Here is an 18764-nt window from a genome sequence, read left to right as displayed (position 1 = left end):
CTCCCTCTCTGTCCACAGACCTCACTAGCATATGTGCATACATGCTGCTGCGTGTTTGGCGTTGGTTCTAATTTCCTTAAAATAGTCAGAGATAATTTTGTGTGATAAAAAAGGCTTATTTCTTTGATAAATGCAAGACCCATAGACCTCCTTCTATTTTAAGCAAAATTAGCTTTCATTTTTTTTTTTTTTTTGTAAAATAGGAGGAAAAAATATTGCCCATCCTGTGTGTGGCCTGAAGGCAACCCTCAAAACATCTGAAAGGTTATCTGTCAAAGTTTTTAAAAGGAAATATATTGTTCTTAATTATTCTTATCTCATTTTTATATAATACTTTGTGGATTTATTTTTTTAATCTATAATCTTATGCCAAAAGAGGCCATCTAGGCTCATTTTTATTTGCAGACTGATACAGAGACAAAATATACAGGACTGTGTTTAACCATTTTAAATTCTCCTTTCCATTCCTTTTCCTTTCAACTAGAAAAGGACTTTTGTGCTGCAGACCACATCTGACCTAGGGTCAGTGCCTTCCCTGCAGACCAGTGGGGAAGGCCTGAGAGAGCTCTGGACCAGCAGGCAGCCATATATTTCTTCCATAATCCTGTGTGAGCGGGCGAAGTATCAGGCAAAGGTATAAATAAAGTATTCTGACTCCACATATGGTATTTTGGGTTTACAAATCCTTCATAAACTTTTTCCATTCCTATCAGCAGTTTTATTCATTATGGGACATCCAGCGAGTCTCCTTTCGGGATTATTTGAGAAGCAGCAAAGACTTCCTGTGAAAGGAGCATGTTTGCTGTAAGATTTGTGCAAAGATTGAGTGCCTGTGGGAGAATAATCCCGATGTAGTCAGATCTCAAATGTTCGGTGGGGTTTCCCCTGTCATGGACTTTCATGTTCTCAGCACATGGATGCTGTAGGAGCGCAGCCCCTATGATGGAAAAGTGCATTCTCGCTTTCCTCTAGGGTACCAGGGTCATGTCCATGATCTGGCTGACGTGTTTTCTCCTTTCTGTCTGCCTTCAGTTTGTGTTTTTACTGATTTGGAGGGTCCAGAATGAGAAATCAGGCCTGAAAAAACTTACAATTTTAAAATTTAAAAACTGAGGTAGGCTCAATGTATCCCGGCAAATTGAAATCACGTCCGTATTTCCAACTCTGTGAGCCACTGGGCTTTGGCCAGGTTTTAGAAAGAGTATATCTTGGATCAAAAATAGCCAATAGAGGAGTGTGTCCCAGGAGGAAAAGTATTTAGACACAGATCCTTGGGTGGTCTCATTCACAGGAACAAAGAGAAAGAGCCCCTACTGATGGATAACTGGAGTAACAAATGTCCATGGCCAAGCTTGGCATAGGATGCTACAGCATATCAGTCAATATAATTCAAAGCCCTGATATCTCTCTCTCTCTGTCTCTCTCTCTCTCTCTCTCTCTCTCTCTCTCCCTCTCTCTCTCTCTCTCTCTCTCTCTCACACACACACAGACACACACACACCTGTCTGCATGATTGCAAACTCTGTGCTCCTACCTGGAATTGATTGAGGATGAATGTACTGAATAAATCAAGAGTACAAGTGCCAGACTAGATGGTGCCATGCTTTTCTGTTTGCTTCCATCCCTAGTCATCATCAGATGATGTTGATTCCACCTACTAGGGACAATACAAATGTACCCTTTTAACCACAGGGGCACCACATTGCACTTCAATAATTCACTCTCAGAGCTCTTTATTATTATTCCAGGAGGGCGTCCTCAGCTGCAATCAGACCAGCATGTATATGGGAACCTTAGAGAAGGTCCCACCTTGTAGCTAATAAATGAATAAAGCTTCAGCTTTGGCCCTTTTCAGTTGCACAGGCCTCTTCCAAGAGCTGGGAGGAGCCCTTGTAATGTGTTCGCACTGTTGTGTATTCTTGTAAAATGTATTATAAGCAAGATATATTTAGCCATTGTTGGTTAAGACTGTTTTCTCTTTCAGTTCCAACTTCCCCTCCATGTTCCTACTGCGGGGGTGTCAGTGCAGTCACGAGCACTCTGGGTCTCCAGCTAGAGGGAAGTTGAGTTGCGAATACATTTAGTGTGGGCTAAGGAGGGGATATTTTTGTGGTTGGTAGTTGTTTCCAAGTGCACTTAGGTTATTGCTAACCCTCCTGGTGTAAGAACGGTTTCTAGGAACACTCCTACAGCCTCTGCACAGACGCAGCCAGCCACATGACAGGAAGTAGAGGGCCAGCATCAGATCTTGATGTAAAAGGGCCCTACCAGCCTCTGACACCAACCATGTATGTAGAGTCAAGGACAAGCAAAGTTTAAAATGCACAAAGCAGGAAGCTTGTCTGTGGGAAATTCTTCTGAAGTCTGATGACTAAATTGTAAGCATTGGACTTTATTTTCAGTAACAAATAGAACAGAAGTCCTCTCCTTTCAGGAATATAGTGTGCCACATTATATATAAAATCGCAAACGCATGGTGCCTGTTTTCTCTTTTAATGAGAATTCTAGAGAAAAGTGTTATTGTAATTCCCATGCTTTGACCTATGAGGATGGTATTTGTTATCATCCTAAAATTTGTATTTTGTTGTGGTTTATTTCCTCCTTTTAAATAATTATTCCATTTTGTACCAAATTGAGTATTCTTGGCTTTGAAATTTCTTTTCCTTAATGAGGACTCTCTAAGTCTTCTTTAAGCAAAAGGCCCTAGAAAATCTGGATCAGAAACAGTCTGTCCCCCAGGTTGTAGTCAGGCGGGTCTTTCTAAAGCAGGAATTTAATAGGTGACAAACCTTAATACAAATCCTTTGATGATTTTCATCTCTTTATAAACTGGCACCTGCTACTGCACCCTCTATCTTCCTCCTTCCTCTCCCTCCCTGTGCACCAGAAACTGGCCAGCCCACAGCATCTGGTATGCATAGCTCTGTCATTTGCTCCACCTCCTGTGCCCATGTGTTTCCCTCTAATCACAGATTATTTCAAATATTTGTTTGCTTGTTTGATAAACTATTGGTCCTTCAGAATGTAGCAAGGCAAGGCTGAGGGTTGTAGCTCAGTGGTACAGCACTTGCCTAGCATGCATGGGGCCCTGGGTTCCATCCTCATCATCACAAAAAATTATGTAGCAAGGGAGAAAATTATACTGATGAGCTGGAAACTGGCCAGGAGTAGCACTGGCATAGGGTGGCCTGAAGGAATTTAAGTGATCACAGCTAGTCTTTGTGAGCTAGCATAGGCCCAGAGCACAATGATCAGTAGGAAGTTTCCCAGATATACCCGGTGCCTGGGTTCTGGCTTGACATAGAGCAGATGCAGAATGCAGGCTGTTAAAGGAGTTCAGGAAGCATTCCGCTGCCTGTCCACCCCCTAGTGCTCTGCAGCAGAGCGGATGCACCCTGGGCGGTGGCTTTTCTCCCATTCCTGGCTCCCGGCTGGCTTCTTCCTACTTTATATCCTGTGGTGCTCTTTTGCTTCAATGACTGTCTGGTCTGAATTTGGGACATTTCTGGCCACCCTCATTCTTATCCTCAAATCCAGGGATTCTGCTGTGTCCCTCTTTCAACACCAGAGCTGTGGGGATGCCCTGGAGAAAGCCATTTTTTTTCCTCCTTCATTCTTCATTTATCAGGGTTGTCTCATTTTTCTTTTCATTCTTAATTAGTATCTCCCAAGGAAATGATATCTATAAATAGAATTCATCTTATATTTGTGACTCAAGAGTCCAAACCACATGTGTCCAAACCAGTGCGGTAAGTGCAGTCGTAGATTTTCTTTGATTTCGTGGGATGGTATTATTAGCACCAACATTTATGATAATAAAGCAAAGGCCAATTATTGTTTACAACATTTACTGAAAGCCTTTTCAAGCAAGCACTTTTTCATTATTTAGTGTGGGCTTTAATTAGTCACAGGACTGTTATGCTAAATTAACTCAGAGTTCTATTAAAATGTGCAGATTACGTCCCCCTCTTTATTTCCTTTCCTGTCATCTTCTCTCTGTGAGTGTGTCATCCAATCTTTTCCTTCAGTTCAGAGATTTACATGTAAGAAAGATGGCGCCAAGTCCCAATCCTCCCCTGCTGCCTTAGAATGACATTATGTATCAAGAAAAGATATAAGGAGACTCTGGGAAATTTCCAGGCCAAAGAAAGCAAACATTAAATCTATCATTCTTTAGGCATGGCCTCAGAGAACTTTGCAGAGCAATCCGGTGCTTAGTTTTTTGGGGAATAATGGAAACAGTTTCCTTCACATCCCCAATATTTCATTTTCTACATATTCAGTTAGCTAATAAATAGCCACTCAGTTTCTCTGGCCAGACAGAGTGACAAATACAGCTCTTCCTCTGAATCCTACCAGCTGCAAATACACATAGAAAAATTTGCTCTTCAGATTATGTTATCTTCTGTGTTACTTCATTTAGAAAGCAGAGGGAAGAGGCCTTAAGGACAGAGTCTGGCATGTACCTGTCCTCAAAGAAGGTAGAAGTTCACCCATTATATTGGTTCATTTTCTGTAGCTATAACTGATACCAGACTGGGAAACATTTTTTTTTTCTTATAGTTCTGGAGACTGGGAAGTCCAAGACTGAGGAGCTGGTGAGGGTATTTTTGTTGGTAGAGACTCCATTGCAGAATCCCAAGATGGCATAGAGCCTTACATGCTGAGACAGCTGAAGCAAGCCAAAGACAGCTCCAGTCATGCCCTCAATAACCAATTAATCTACTAATCCATGAAATTATTAATCTATCCATGAGAGCAAAGCCCTTGTGACCCAATCAACTCTTAAAGATCTTACCTTGTTCTGTCTCCTAATACTTCAAAATGGGGATTAAATTTCATCATGAGTTTCAATGGGGGACTTTCAAACATAGTGCCATTGTTCTGTCAACTTGACCTTGAGGAGAAAGTAAGAGAAGCAAGCATGTCTCTCAGCCTCTTTTCTCTAGGCCAGAGATCTATAAGTAAGATCAGTTTGAAAGTTGATCTACCTGAAGTGTATTATGTTCTGTTGGATTTTCCTTTAAATCCCTACTGGGTGAATGGGTTTGGGAGCTACTGATAGAAGATAGACTACAACTTCCAAAATACAATTTCTCCCAGCTGGACTTGATACCAAATGTCAAGGACCAGAGAATCATAACAACCTAGACATTTTTTTTCCAAGAGTGAAATGCTTTCAAGGACATTTGCTGTTATTCTAACAAACTACAGTCCAATTTCTTATTCCACAAAATGCTGATCCTTCTTTCATCTCCTGTAAGAAATAAGGGTTACAGTAGGATCAAGGGCACAGGCTGGGAGTATAAGATAAATGACAACTCACCACGCCTTCTAGAGGATACAGAAAGGAGGTTATTTATTTTATGCAAAAATAGTTATAACTCTTATATGTGCTCAGATCTATTTTGCCCCAAGAGATAAGTAATCTTTTTTTTTTTCTGGAAGATAATTAATAGTTTCTTATCTAGATTTCCCTTGTCCAAATTAAGCTGCTAGGCAGGGTAGGAGAAAAACATGGGCATGTTCAGTGTGTTAATTATAAGGTTATAAAATGTAACCCAAATGCAATGGACTTAAAAATTCTGAGATCTGTACCAAAAATGAATCACAGAAGGACAGAGATACTGCAAAACATTCAAGAAGTGACCATTGCCATTCATAGTGAAAAACCAGCCTCTACCTCAGAGCAAAGCCTGCCCAAGGAAGGGGGCGTGACCTTTGTCCTTGGAAAGACCCATGGAGCACTCCTAGGCACATACCCACCCTGCTGAGTTGTTTATCTACAAATACCAGGAGAGATCTGCTGCTCCAGGTGTCCCTGACTAAGTCAGGCTAGGTGGGGACCCATTGCAACTCCCTAGCAGCCACCAATCAGCCTGAGACAGGGAAATACCTGGGATGCCAGATGACCCTCCCAGTAGTTTATGGTGGTTGATAACATGTTGGGAAACCATGTAGTTCAGCACGTACATGCCTCGTGGCCTAAACCAATCAGTTCAAAGGAATCCCCCTCTTGTATTAACCAATCACCCCTACCCAAATTGTTCCCGCCAGTGAATGTGCTAATCAATGTTAAGAGTTGTTTTATGATTTTTCCGCAGTGTGTGATGATTTGCTAAGAGATGCTATGATGTATGTGAAGTCCCTGCCTTCTCCAAAGAGTGTATACAACTGCTGCAAACCCTGGGCTCGGGGCCTCTCAGCATCACCAGTTGCTGTGTGAGCGTGGAGGACGGAGCTAGCTCACAATAAACACCTCTTTGCTGCTTACATGGATCTTGGTCTCTGGTGGTCCCGAATTCGAGCATAACAATAGCTTATTTATCATTTTTTTGAATAAAACTTATGTTCTCTTCTTTTTAATTTTTTTGATTTGTCCACTCTTTCAATGGGTTATATGAAGTGTTGGGTGGAAGGATTGGATACAACCACAACATGGATATTTTGAGACTGAGATGTGTTCAATGCTTTGAAAAGTCAATAGACAAGCTAAGCAAATAAAGACTCTAACTGGCATCAAGTTCTCCGGTATCTACATTGCTTATCTGGTCCATACCCTGCACTCTAAGGGACTGAGAGCACATGGCAAGCCTAAGAGGTCAGCAGGCAGGCTGGCCTCCACTTGGATAGTTTTTTGCTAATGTAACTGTGAAGGTAAGGAAGGACTAACAAAGAGACAAAGGGAAAGTTTTCCTACTTCCAAATCTTGTGATAACCTGGTATTTGGACTTGAAGCCATGTCCTCGTGGAGTTGGGGTGGATTCCTCTTGTTTTACTTTCTCTTGAGCAAACTCCTTTGGTGCTAATATCTTACATCAAATCTGATGCTTTCATTTTCTTCATAAATCTCATTGACTCCCACAAATTGCATTTTGTTTTAAAAAAAGTTGGAGAGAAGTTTGAAAATGAAAAAAAAATTCATATTGCATATATGATATTCACTTTTATATTCTTAGTTGCCCAAATTCTATCCTTTTGCCTGATTTCCAGGGCAGAATTCTGCAGGGAAACCATTTAGCTATTCACACTTCTCATAAACACTCAGAGCATGTAAGCAGTGATCTGGATGCCCAGGCCCACCTCTAGGTGCCAATACTCTCCTACTGAGGCCAGATTTAAAGATAGGTTAGTGTAGTTAGGTAGATTGGGGTCTAATATCCAGTACAATAAAGAAAATGGAGACCTTACAGAGTCCAGACGACCAGAACAACACCTGGGGAAATTGAAATGTTAATGTCCCCAAGGCCAGAACCCATCCTAAAGAATTGCTAATGAAGTAGCTCCCAGCAAACCCAGAGGTGCTAATAAACCACCCCAGGCCCTTCCTTCCCAGATTACTCCTCCCTGCCCCATCACTCAATCTCCCACCTTTTGGCCTTTCCACCTGCATTCTATCACTGCAGGATAGAGGGAAACAAAGGACAGGAATGTGGGAGGACTAAAAGAAGACTTTAGCTATAAAAAAGGAAAGACCTCCCCCTTCCATGGATTATGCCTTTCGGGTCCCCTGAATCCTCATGGAGGAAATCTTTTCAGTGTGCTTCTCTGGTGTTATACTTCAGCATTGGGAAACAAGGACTGGTCACCAGTTAACAGTGCTAACAATACCTGGCAGGTGGAGGGAGTGGAGCTGGGACTTTGGGAGGAAAGGGTTTCTACTCCAAACAAAGTCAGCTGCCTTAGTTCCACATTTCTTTATCCTCTGTTGCCTTCCCATACATTTCGGTGTTCTACTACATTTCTCTCCACCTCTTTCTTTCCCATCCTCCTCCTTTTTCTTTTTGGTACTGGGGATTGAACCCAGGTGTGCTTTACCACTGAGCCACACCCCCAGCTATTTTTATCTTTTATTTTGAGACAGGGTCTCACTAAGTTGCTGAGATCGGCTATCCATTTTACTCAGTCTCCCAAGCCGATTACAGGCATGCACCACCATACCCGGCTCATCCTCCCTCTTGAGTTTAAATCTGCATTCCAGAATCTCTCCACCATGGGCCCACCTGCCTCTGCCACCCAATACTGAATGTCTCCCAAGCATCCCACTATGTTTCAGGTGTGGCACATACTAGATATGATTATTCCAAGTGGCTGGTTTTTGGCAAGTCCCATTTGCCAATCACATTTTTCCCCCTAAATCTTCAATCCTTTGTGTATTTTAGGAGGAAATTTAATCCATCTGTTTCTGGTTCATTTGCTATTATAGTAATTCTCCAGAACCTTTTGTTTTAAGACTTATTTGATGTTCAAGAAGCCTTATGAACTTTTTCACAGGATTTTGAAAACATCCTTCCTAGAACCAGGAAGCAGTCTTTGGCCAGTTATCAATCAATTTCAACATGACACTGTGTGATTTTAATTGAAGACCTTCATTAGCTGAAAGGTGTCTTCTCACTCCTATTATGCAATTGTTCAGACTACAATAGGCTGTTGCATCCCTCAGGAAGATACCTAATTAGGAAAGATTACTTGTACCTAATTAGGAAAGATTACTTGTACCTGGAGGGCAAAGCCTTACTCTAAGTCAACATTTACAGGGTGAGGTGGGTGGGAAGCCCTAAGAAGATGGCTTTAGAGTTTAAACCCTTTATGATAATTCTTGCACTGTAATGAATATGAAGAATCTAAGAGCCATGTATCCTGGTTACTGATAGGAAGACTCATACATTACATCATTAAAGTTGTTCAATAGAATTGGATGGTGGCTAAAGTGGGATTTTGTATGAGATTAAGTCTTTGGGGATGGATGTCACTGTAAGTGGAGTTTCTTGTACAATGATATGTAGACAACGGTGGTGGGGAGGGGGCTAGAGTTTTCGTTCCAAGAAAGTGAAAGAAGTGAGAATAGCTTTCACAGTTGTAACTTTGCTAGGCCTGGGAAATTGTATACGGAGTGAAATGTAGACTGGTTGTTGAGATGTCTAGACCATTCCTTCTGTAGGTGTGGATAAGGAATTTGCTACAGGAGGAAAAGTTGGGGTAACAAGTGTTCTCTGGGAAAATTAGTCTCTAAAGGTGCATACATGGCATACAGTCATGGCATCCCAAACAACTAGTACTGAATGCTCAGTCTATGAAGAATATGAGTGGGAACTGGGGCTTGGTGGTGTTCACCCTTAGAGGTCAGTATGCAGCCAGTATGAGCTGGGGTCCATTCTGGTGGGTCATTGCCCATGTTTTGTTGGTGGCTAATTACTTTGTAGCTTTCTCTTTTGGTTTACAAATTGTAAGTCATGCACAAGCTTTCCAGAACATAGTTGGGGTTTGAGAGCCATGACAAGCAGTAATAAGCAGCAATTGATTTTGATACAAAACATGTATCTTCCACCAGAACAGTATTACACAGATTGCATGGTAGGAATCACACCAGGAACAATTATGAGAGAAAAAAGTTAATTGGTTGAGAAGAGAGATCCAGTTTTATCACAGTTAGGAGCCCAGCTATAGGCTACCTTCAGACCTGTACCACCTCGAATTCAAAAAGTGAATTTTTTGTGTGGTCAAACATGAGCCTTCTTTCCAGGGAATGGAAAGCTTCTTGAATGGCCAACTTGATAGGAGCAGCAGTCAGTACAGGCCCTGTCCTTTTCACCAGAATCTTTTCTCCTTCTTCACCACGTTTACAAATCCTATACATCTTTCAAGTGCAGCTGAAGCCCCATCTTTCTAGGCAACTTCCTTTGGTGTCCTACATGGCAATCCTGTTCATTTTCTAGGTGGACACTGACAGTACATGAAGTTTTGTTGGTGTTACTTTGCATGGGTAGTCTTCTTATAGATGTGTGTCTGGTCTTCACTATTATGTGGTTACATTCTCCAGGACTAGGATTCTATCTGCCCTGCTTTGGTTTCTAATGCCTTACCCAGAACTTGCTATACAGAAAAATCCCTGAAGCTCCCAATGCCTTTTGAACACTATTGTCATTCCATGTGGCCACACTGCATAGTTTTTTTGTCGTGACCCCTCGCCGGCAAGGGAAAACACGACACAGGATTCTTCTTTCAGCAGTTTATTCAGGCCTTGATTTATGTATCATCTTCTTGTGACCCCCCACCGAGCGCCCAAGCACAGCCTAATAAAGCCTCCCGCATACCAATCCCAAGCTGCCACGTGGATCTCTCTCATAGGGTGGGAAGGGATTGCGTGCCAATTCTCCATAAAAGGAGTTGTTTATCACAGGCCACAGTGGAAGCCGGCGCCATCTTCTAATGGCGGCCACGGTCTAATTAGAACAGCTCACCACATTTTTTGGTGAATTTTTTCATCTGAGTGAAGGAATATGCTGCTGCGAAAGAAGGTAAGAAAAAGAGATCAGGCTATAGCAGAAATGAGAATCTGAGAGGTGGCCATGGTGGAATGGGAGGGGTGTTTATGGTGGTACCTGCACAAAAGGCCACTTATCTGTGTGTCCTGGGCATGATGAGAACTCAAAGTCCACGACAGAACAAAAACAAGCATTTGGCTTTAGGTTCATGAGGTCAGACAATATGGAGCAGCCAGAATTGCTGTCTTCTCTTTTGGGAACTTTCTGTTTTCCTGCCTGGTATATCTCACCAAAATGAGGATGCAGATCAGCAACACTGTTATACCATATTTTCTCTGTCCCCTTTCTCTCTCTAGTATAGAGAACATATGCCATCCCCATGAGGGACACTTACTAATTCAATATAATTTAAATCAAACTTTACTTACAGTGTACATTTTATGAAATGCCCAGTGCTTCAGCCTAGCATAATTTTAAGTCACTCTCTGAGCTCTAGTATCTATATATAATGCCACCTCCTTTTAAATTTATTAATTTACACTATTTTTTATTGTACCAGTAACCCACTGTAACAAATTTTCAATGTTAGGGGCTTTCTTCTGCCCAGAAAGCATGCCAAGAGATAATATGGTGTGAAACCAAGGGAAAAGCAGAGACATCGACCTAGACAGTCTTGTGAGAAAATGTGAGTGACTATTTGCATCAGTAACTGTCTTTAATGCCACTTGGAGGCCATATGACAAGTCAGAAAAAGAAATGTTGGATCTGGATCTGTGAATGTAGTTGTTCATTTGGACCAGCACAGGATCAGGAATATCTATGGGAAAGAAGCTAGAATGGAATTTTTTGAAGAATGAACTGGAGGTAAAAATAGAGACTTTTGCAGAATATTTTCATTGCGATTTTTATTCTCCTCCTATTAAGCAGATGACAAGGGCTGCATGTTTATGTTCATGAAAAACTTAGGAAGAGAATACAATGCACAGACTAGGAAGAGAGAACAGAGAATCAATGAAAGATACCTCTTCAGGTAATTACTCTCGTGTCCAACTGCATTTTCAGGAGGATATGTAAAAAGATCTTACATCCTCCAATTCCATTCCAGTGACTTCCAGGCCTGAAAATCACTGGACAAGATATAATTATTATTTGTGCCTTTTCCATATATATTTATTTTAAAAGATTTTCCATAAATCAGCATTTTCTGAATGCACAGTAATAAGCATGAAGAATTTTTTTTCTTCTTTCTTCCTAAGAGTTACCTTAATTTCAAATTTTTTTTTTTGCTAATTTGCAAAGCTAAAACTTAAATCAATGACAAATAAAATAAGAAAGAGTGAACATCCTGGTATTCTTTCTGAATTCTCATGTTTCCTGTGCAAATTATGATATTGGCTATTGATTTATTATCCATATTCTTCCCTGTGTCATGGAAGTATCCACTTAGTAGCATGAGTCTTAATTTTGCATTAACATAAAAAATGAATGTTTCTGTTTCAAGATTTACTACAATGATAATATGATTTTCCTCCTAGAACTTACTGTGACAAATTATAATGGAGTTTGCACTTCTAATCCATTCTTGCATTCTTATAATAAATTCAACTTTCACACAAGTATTTGTTGTCTGATTAATTAGATTTTTGTTTAAGAATGTTTAAGAATATGTAAGACAATTTTTTATTGTTCATATTTTACAAAGGCCTGTTTTCTTTCTTCTGTTACATTGTCCAATTTTTGACATAATAGCTGTGCTAAAATGAAATAGATTGTTTCTCCTATTTTTCCAAGTAGCAGATTATATTAGTTAAGGTGGCTCTGTCTAGTTGTTACCATGAGCCACCCTCAAATCTCAGAGGCTAAACCCAATATGTTTATTTCTTTAATTCTCAATGACGACAAAGTTGAATGTGGGCTGGGGGCTGTGGCATGGTAGAGCTGATTCATTCTGGCTCGTGAGAACTGGTTGTGTGTCTCCTCCCAATTTTGTGGTCACACTGTGACATCACATTGGTTACCTAAATTCAGCCAGAGTGGGAGCACTTCATTATAGAAACTGACAAGTGCTACCAAGAGAATCCCCCATCTCTACCACCAAAAGCTGATTGTTTGACATTTACCAGCTCATCACCACTTATTGGATGGATCTCCTGGGCCTCTGAGTGATGACTCAAGGTTCCTGTCTCTATTCCATCCTATGATTCTGAGCTCTCAGGGTGCTTCACTTTGAGCTGCAAGAAAGGGGAGGGGAGCCTATAAGGGCCTCTAGGACCTTTTTATAGGTCAGGACTGGAAGTAATTTCTTTCATTTTTTTTTCTGACATTCCACTGGCCACCACTTATCACACAGATCCGTTTAAATGCAAGGAATATGAAAATGGCATCCTTCTATGTGTATATCTCCTTTGGGACATTTCATTTTGTCTACTTATCTGTCTATTCTGGCCCTGGACTAAGTTTTCTCATTGCTATAGTTTCCTATTTTGCAGGTCCATTTCTCCTTCCTTGCCCTCACCTCTGCAATATTTTATTTTATATCCTTAACACTTTGATTTTAGCAACCATTTCTCAAATTCTAAGGAAAAAAAAATCCCATTTGTACTATATTCAAACTGCATGAAATCTATAGATTTTTGAGGATAAAATTGACACATATATATGTGAAAATAAATCCATATTACACTGTGAGGTTGACTAACATTAAATAACTCCTCAATTCCTAGAATTGAATCTGTTAGAGCAATTAGGTATTTTTTAATAATCTATTCAATATTGAATGAATGCAAAGTGATTTAGAATTTTCACATGTAATTGACAAATAGGATTGCTTTTTAGTCCCAGCCTTGATCTTTCCTCCCCAGTTCCCTTTTTATATCACTGTCAGATTTTACTTGACACCTGAGAAAAATAAATCAAGAATGATCCCATCCTTTTCTATGCATGATAGAAGTTCAATGGCCTGATTCTGTTCCTTGAATCATCTGACATTATTTACTAACTTTTAAAATGTATTCTACTGTTTTGTTTCCTTTTATTGTCTATTTTTTTGCATCAATTATTTTAGTTATTTGAGTCTTAGAAAATTATTCCTTTAGTTGAAATTTTCAAAATCACTAGCACAAAACTGATCATGGGATTTGTGCCAGGGGAAGGAGGAGAGTGGGGAACAGACTGGGTTGAGGCACTTTCTGAGATAATGGGAAGTTCTACATCTTGGTTATGGTGTGCTTTCGTGAAGTATAAATTTGCCAAAACGGATGGAAATTTACACTTGAAATCGGTGCATTTTACTGCAAACAAGCGGTAATTCAATAAAGCTGATTTCTTTACAAAGTCTTTTATATTCTCTTATTTTCAATGTATCAGTCAAATACAAAATGTAGTCATATTTTTCAATTTTATGTTTGTGATCATAATAAGAATGCTTTCATCTTTCATTTGATTTCATTTTGTTTTGTTTTCTGTTTTAAGGTTTTCATGCAGTTTCTTTTGTTTACAGCTCTTGTTCTCTAAATTGGTTTCTTTTTTGATTTTTTTTTTTCATTAGAGAAGGAGAAGATGTGAACTTAATTTTCAATTCTGATTCCTCTGATTCTCAATGTCAAGAGTTAAGCAGTATCTACTGGCCTCCCGGATGAAGAAAGCAGCTGTCTTAACTTCTTCCCATCGTCAGTCTTTCCCATCATCAGCCACATACAGTGGGCTCAGAGCAAGAGCACCATCATCATGCATCATCTTTGGGTTGATGGCAAGTATCTCCTCATAGAAAGGACAAGTTCACTGGTACAATATCCATGACAGTGTCAGGTACCACATGTGCTTATGAAATGAATGCAAATGTGTATTAGAAAATAATTTTATTGGTAGGACACTAGAAGTGAGAAATAGTGATCACCTTGGTCTCAATTTCTTGCTTCTTATTCAGTACTAATGGTAACTGGAAGCTCTCATCCTGCCTAACATTGACTAAGCAATGTGTCAGTTTTACGAGTTGGGTAAATGAGGAAAATAACTGCTAATATCTAATGTAAAACAGGAATTACACCTAGTCTCTGGAGATGAAAGCTTCGTATACATACCACACTGCCATCCTCTCTCCAAGAATTATAATCTGCAATTTATTATGGAAGAGGGTGACCCAGGATCCTGGTTGGTCAGAGGTTAAAGAATATCGTGGAATGAAGGGCTCTCATTGTGCTAAAACCCAAGGTCTCCAACAAACCAAGGAAGTTCTAGAAAAACTGGAATGAGCTGACTACCCTAAATATCCAGCTGACACATAAGGCATTTTAGTGACATAGATGACACAATGTGTTTTATAGCAATATAGAAGAGCCCCTGCATGAGTCTGAAATTTTAGATAGCTGGTTATAAGACTGCTATACAGCATGGTCACTATAGCAGATGGAATTTACACAGTAAGTAATTTTTCACATAATCTGAGAGGGTTTCAATAAAGGATCAAACTTTGATGGTATTTATAGATCTCGAGGACCCAGGGACCATGCTTGCCCTGGCAATTGCACGTCCTCTCTCAGGTTTTGGAGACTGTGTTGAAACTTACAGACTCTTTCTGACTCTGCTCTGCTGTCATCAAAAAAATACCACACATTGAACAAAAGTGCCAAGTCACCGGACCCATGGGGTTAGCTCATTTCGAAAACGGAACTGGCCTTTCTACCCAAAGCCAGAGAAATGTTGAAAACATAAAACAACAAAAAAATCTGTGGTGTGTTTGTAAAACCCAAGACTCTAACCCTGATCTAAACCAGACTGCTCTCCTCCTGGCTTCCTCCCTTTTTCCCTTAATTAAGCTAACTGGAAAGAAAAGGCTTTCATCAGAGCAAGAAAGCAATCTTCCTACCCTCATCTCTAGGACGAAACAGAGAATCTGGTCTGGAATTGAATTTGAAATATTAAAGAAAAATGACTACCAGCTTAATGCTGTCACTGTCCTATGTTTATTTTTCTTTCTTTTATGTCTGATGTCAAGGAGAAAACAATGTCATCTACTGGAAACTTGAGCATGTTTGCATTTTGAGATAATTAGAATTAATGTTGGAGGGCCAAACCAGCACGGAGCAGTCCCTGTGCTTCCCATGTGTGTAAAACATTTTGTAATGACTTTCACTTAATCTGGGAGCCTGGCAGGCTGCCACAAGCCACCTAGATCCAAGCAGCAAAGTTACTTTTTCAAAAAGGAAAATTGAGACGTTGGACGTTAGAAATTAGGGCATCGGTAAAATAGTTAGGACTCTGCAGATTGCTTTATCGTTTTGCATTTCTCTTCCATCTATATTTCTTCCTTTTACAGCTTGGAGGAATGTGCTTCCAGCACACACAGCATGCAGCAGCAGATCTGCATCATCCCTCAGCTATTGTGAAGGAGAGTCTATCAGAGGAAGGCACAGCAGTGAATGTCTGTAAGTATCTCTAAAGCCGAGGAGTCAGGCTCTGAGAGATCATCTGTGAGATTTGTTCAGTGAGAGGACCCAGACACAATGGATACTGGTTGGAGGGCAGGCAGTAGTTGACAGGATGTTTAACTTTTCCATAAACTGTTTTGCCAACTGAACACACAGTCTGTGTGATTCATGCATAAGAAGCTCTTGCTTAAAATCTTTCAGTAGCCTCTCATTACCCACAGGGTAAAAACCCCAATTCCTAAACCTCTTGGTATGAAGCTCAAGTCATTTTTTGAATCGTGTCATCCTCAGCTCCCTAGATTCATTTCCTTAGTGCCACAAATCAGATACCAAACACCTGGCAGTTCCCTGAACATAAGATTCTGTTCCGGGTACATCACTCCTTTCCATTTGTAAGGGTAAAAGAAATTGAAGTTAAAGCGTAAAAGTTAAAGGGTAAAAGACCGGGTGTTATAAAGTTTCTAAGCTGCAAGGTCTGAGTTAAAATGTAAAGGATTAGGTATTGTTAGGTTTCTATGCTACCTGGAAAACCTGAAATTTCTGTAGCTGTTAAGACAATGCTTGGAACTGCCCAGTAAATATTTCCCCTGACTATTGGTTGTTTAATAAGGTCTCTGTGTGGTCGCACATAGGCATTGCAGGGCCTGGACCAATCAGTTTAAATGTAACCCCCTCCTTAGGAATGACCTATCACTCCAGCCTGACCTGTTCCCGCCAATGAATGAACCAATCATGTTTAGGAGTTATTCAATTTTCCCGCGCCTCATGATGATTTGTTCTGATGTATACAAAGCCCTCCGCCCTCCCCAAAAAGTGTACTTAAGCAGTGCTCAGCCCCTGCTCGGGGCTCTGGGCTGCTTTCCCTTCTTGAGTGGGCACGGAGCCCCAGCATGCTGGTTCAATAAATCCCCCTTCTGCCAATTGCATGAGTGGTCACTTGGTGGTCTCTTTCTCCGACGTTTCGCGGGACCCTTACACATTGAGGAGGCTACGATTCACCTTCATGCATAATCTAGCACTTTGCATCTGGGAGGGGCTCAATATTTTGTTGTACAAATGAATTTCAAAACTTTATGCAAGCATCACTTTTTCTGACTCCTCCACATGGAATACGGACTCCGTTCTCTGGGCTTCCACAATTTTTAGAATGTGCTTTTAGTACAATGGTTCAAAACCAAGCCATGGTTTTGCCTCCCTGGAATATCTGACAGTGTGGGGCAATATTTTTGGTTGTTGCCCTAGGAGGGTGCTACTATCTTCTAGTGGGAAGAGATCAGGAATATTGCTAAATATTCCACAATGTACAGGATAGCCTCCACAACAAAGAAATATCCAGCCCAAAATATCAACAGTGCCAAGGTTGAGAAAACTGTTTAGCAGAACTCAATTTTTTAGAATCGTCATCTTGGGGGACATCTGTTTCCTCTGCTGATTGGTAAGCTCCTTATGTCAGGGTCCATATCTTAATTATCATTGCATTCTCATTGTTTAACACAATGTCTGGCATTTGCAAGATAAATGTTGAATGAGTGAACAAAGGGTCAGAGCATTGCAGAACTACTGAGTAGTAATCACTCTCTGAGGAATTATGAAAAATACAGATATAGCTGTTTTCCACATGGGACAATATGAATTCTAAGTTGCCCAGCTTCAAGAAAATGGCATCTCTCCACTCTTTTCACTCCATACGGATTTTTTTTTCCCAATGGTTCATAACTTTGCCAGTAGTACTATGTCGGGGAGCCCCTTCTGCCTTGGGAGAAGTAACTTCTACAACGCTGCACTTTTCTCAACCCCTAAAAATTCACACTAAAGGTTGACATTCTATTTTTATGCCAACTCTCAAAAGCTTGGTCTTTGTAATTGGTGTCAGCTATAGCATTTCAGAATGCCCCATAAATAGACCCTGTTTGGGAGCTTTTCGAAGTGCTATTTTGATACTTCTTCCCCGCGTATTCACTTGGACTCCAGCCATTTGTCAGGGGAACCATTTGAAAAGGCAATTGGAAGCCCACCCACATGATCCTGGTAACTCTTTCTTCTTGCTGATGGTATTAGACTAAAATTGGTCTGGTTTTGACTTTACCCACCCCTCTCACTAAATAACTAGATTATGTTTAGAATAAGAACTCAAAGCATAATGGATTAACTGTGGAGTTTGTGTTTCTTTAGCAAGAACCTCCTCTTTGCATTGTAATTCCTCCATAGAATTGTATTTTGCTTGGAAACACTGCAAGCAAATTATGGCCATAGTTGATGTTGTCATAATAAAAATGTGAGGGGTACGATTTTTATTTAAATTTGTCCTCCCAGGAGTAGCCAGGACATTTAGGGAGAATCATCCTGCTTTGCTAAACATTTGGGGTGGGGTTATCCTTACCAAACAAATAAAAGTATGCACAGTTCTGTTTAGATCCCTGTGAGAATTAAGCTCACTTGGTAACATTTTTTTCCATTGTTCCATGAGAGAATTTCACCCAACAGTCTTTGTGAAATGTGAATTTATTATATTGAAGATTATGTGTTGGACTTAATAAAATAATTTGTGAATGTTAATGAGCATGTTTCACAATGACCATTTGCTTTATTTTAAAAAATTAACAAATAATTATCATGCATTATGACATGCAAACAGTAGATGAAGATTTAAAGAAACATAGCACTTGAAATTGACATTATATCCAAAGAACTTGGAGAGGGACCAGGATGCATAGCCGCAAAAGTCGTACAGAGAGACCATGACAATGACTGATTGGCAGCTAAGTCGGGGAGAAAGGCAGAGTTCATAAAATGAAGTAGATGTAAGTATGGATTAAAGATCTTAGAGAAGCTTTCATCAAAGAAATAGAATTGATGAATAGTTTTTCAAACCCTGTTCTGGAGCATCCTGGTGCTTAAATTTGTAACCCTCAGAATGGTCATATGATGGGTTTGCTTAATGTATGTCTTCTCTTTCTCTGATCTTGTCAGCTTCTGGAGGGCAGAAGCTGCAGTTATCATCTCTTATCTGCATAGCAGTTGGCACAGTATCTATTAGTGAGAAGATCTCAGCAAAAGTTATAGTTGAATAGAA

At 40.2% G+C, this 18764-nt stretch overlaps 1 long non-coding RNA gene across 1 annotated transcript in view; it reads left to right on the top strand.

Moving 5' to 3' along the window:
- LOC107146201 overlaps nt 1-18764 on the top strand; it is an 80299-nt gene that overhangs the window by 54640 nt on the left and 6895 nt on the right. Inside the window, exons 2-3 of the long non-coding RNA XR_001504007.2 lie at nt 13813-14072; nt 15580-15688. This is a non-coding gene — a long non-coding RNA (uncharacterized LOC107146201). The remainder of the gene's footprint in view (nt 1-13812; nt 14073-15579; nt 15689-18764) is intronic.

The sequence above is a fragment of the Marmota marmota genome, unplaced genomic scaffold (genome assembly GCF_001458135.2).
Source record: "Marmota marmota marmota unplaced genomic scaffold, marMar, whole genome shotgun sequence".
Lineage (NCBI taxonomy): Eukaryota > Metazoa > Chordata > Mammalia > Rodentia > Sciuridae > Marmota > Marmota marmota.
This window is presented reverse-complemented; position numbering and strand designations above follow the sequence as displayed.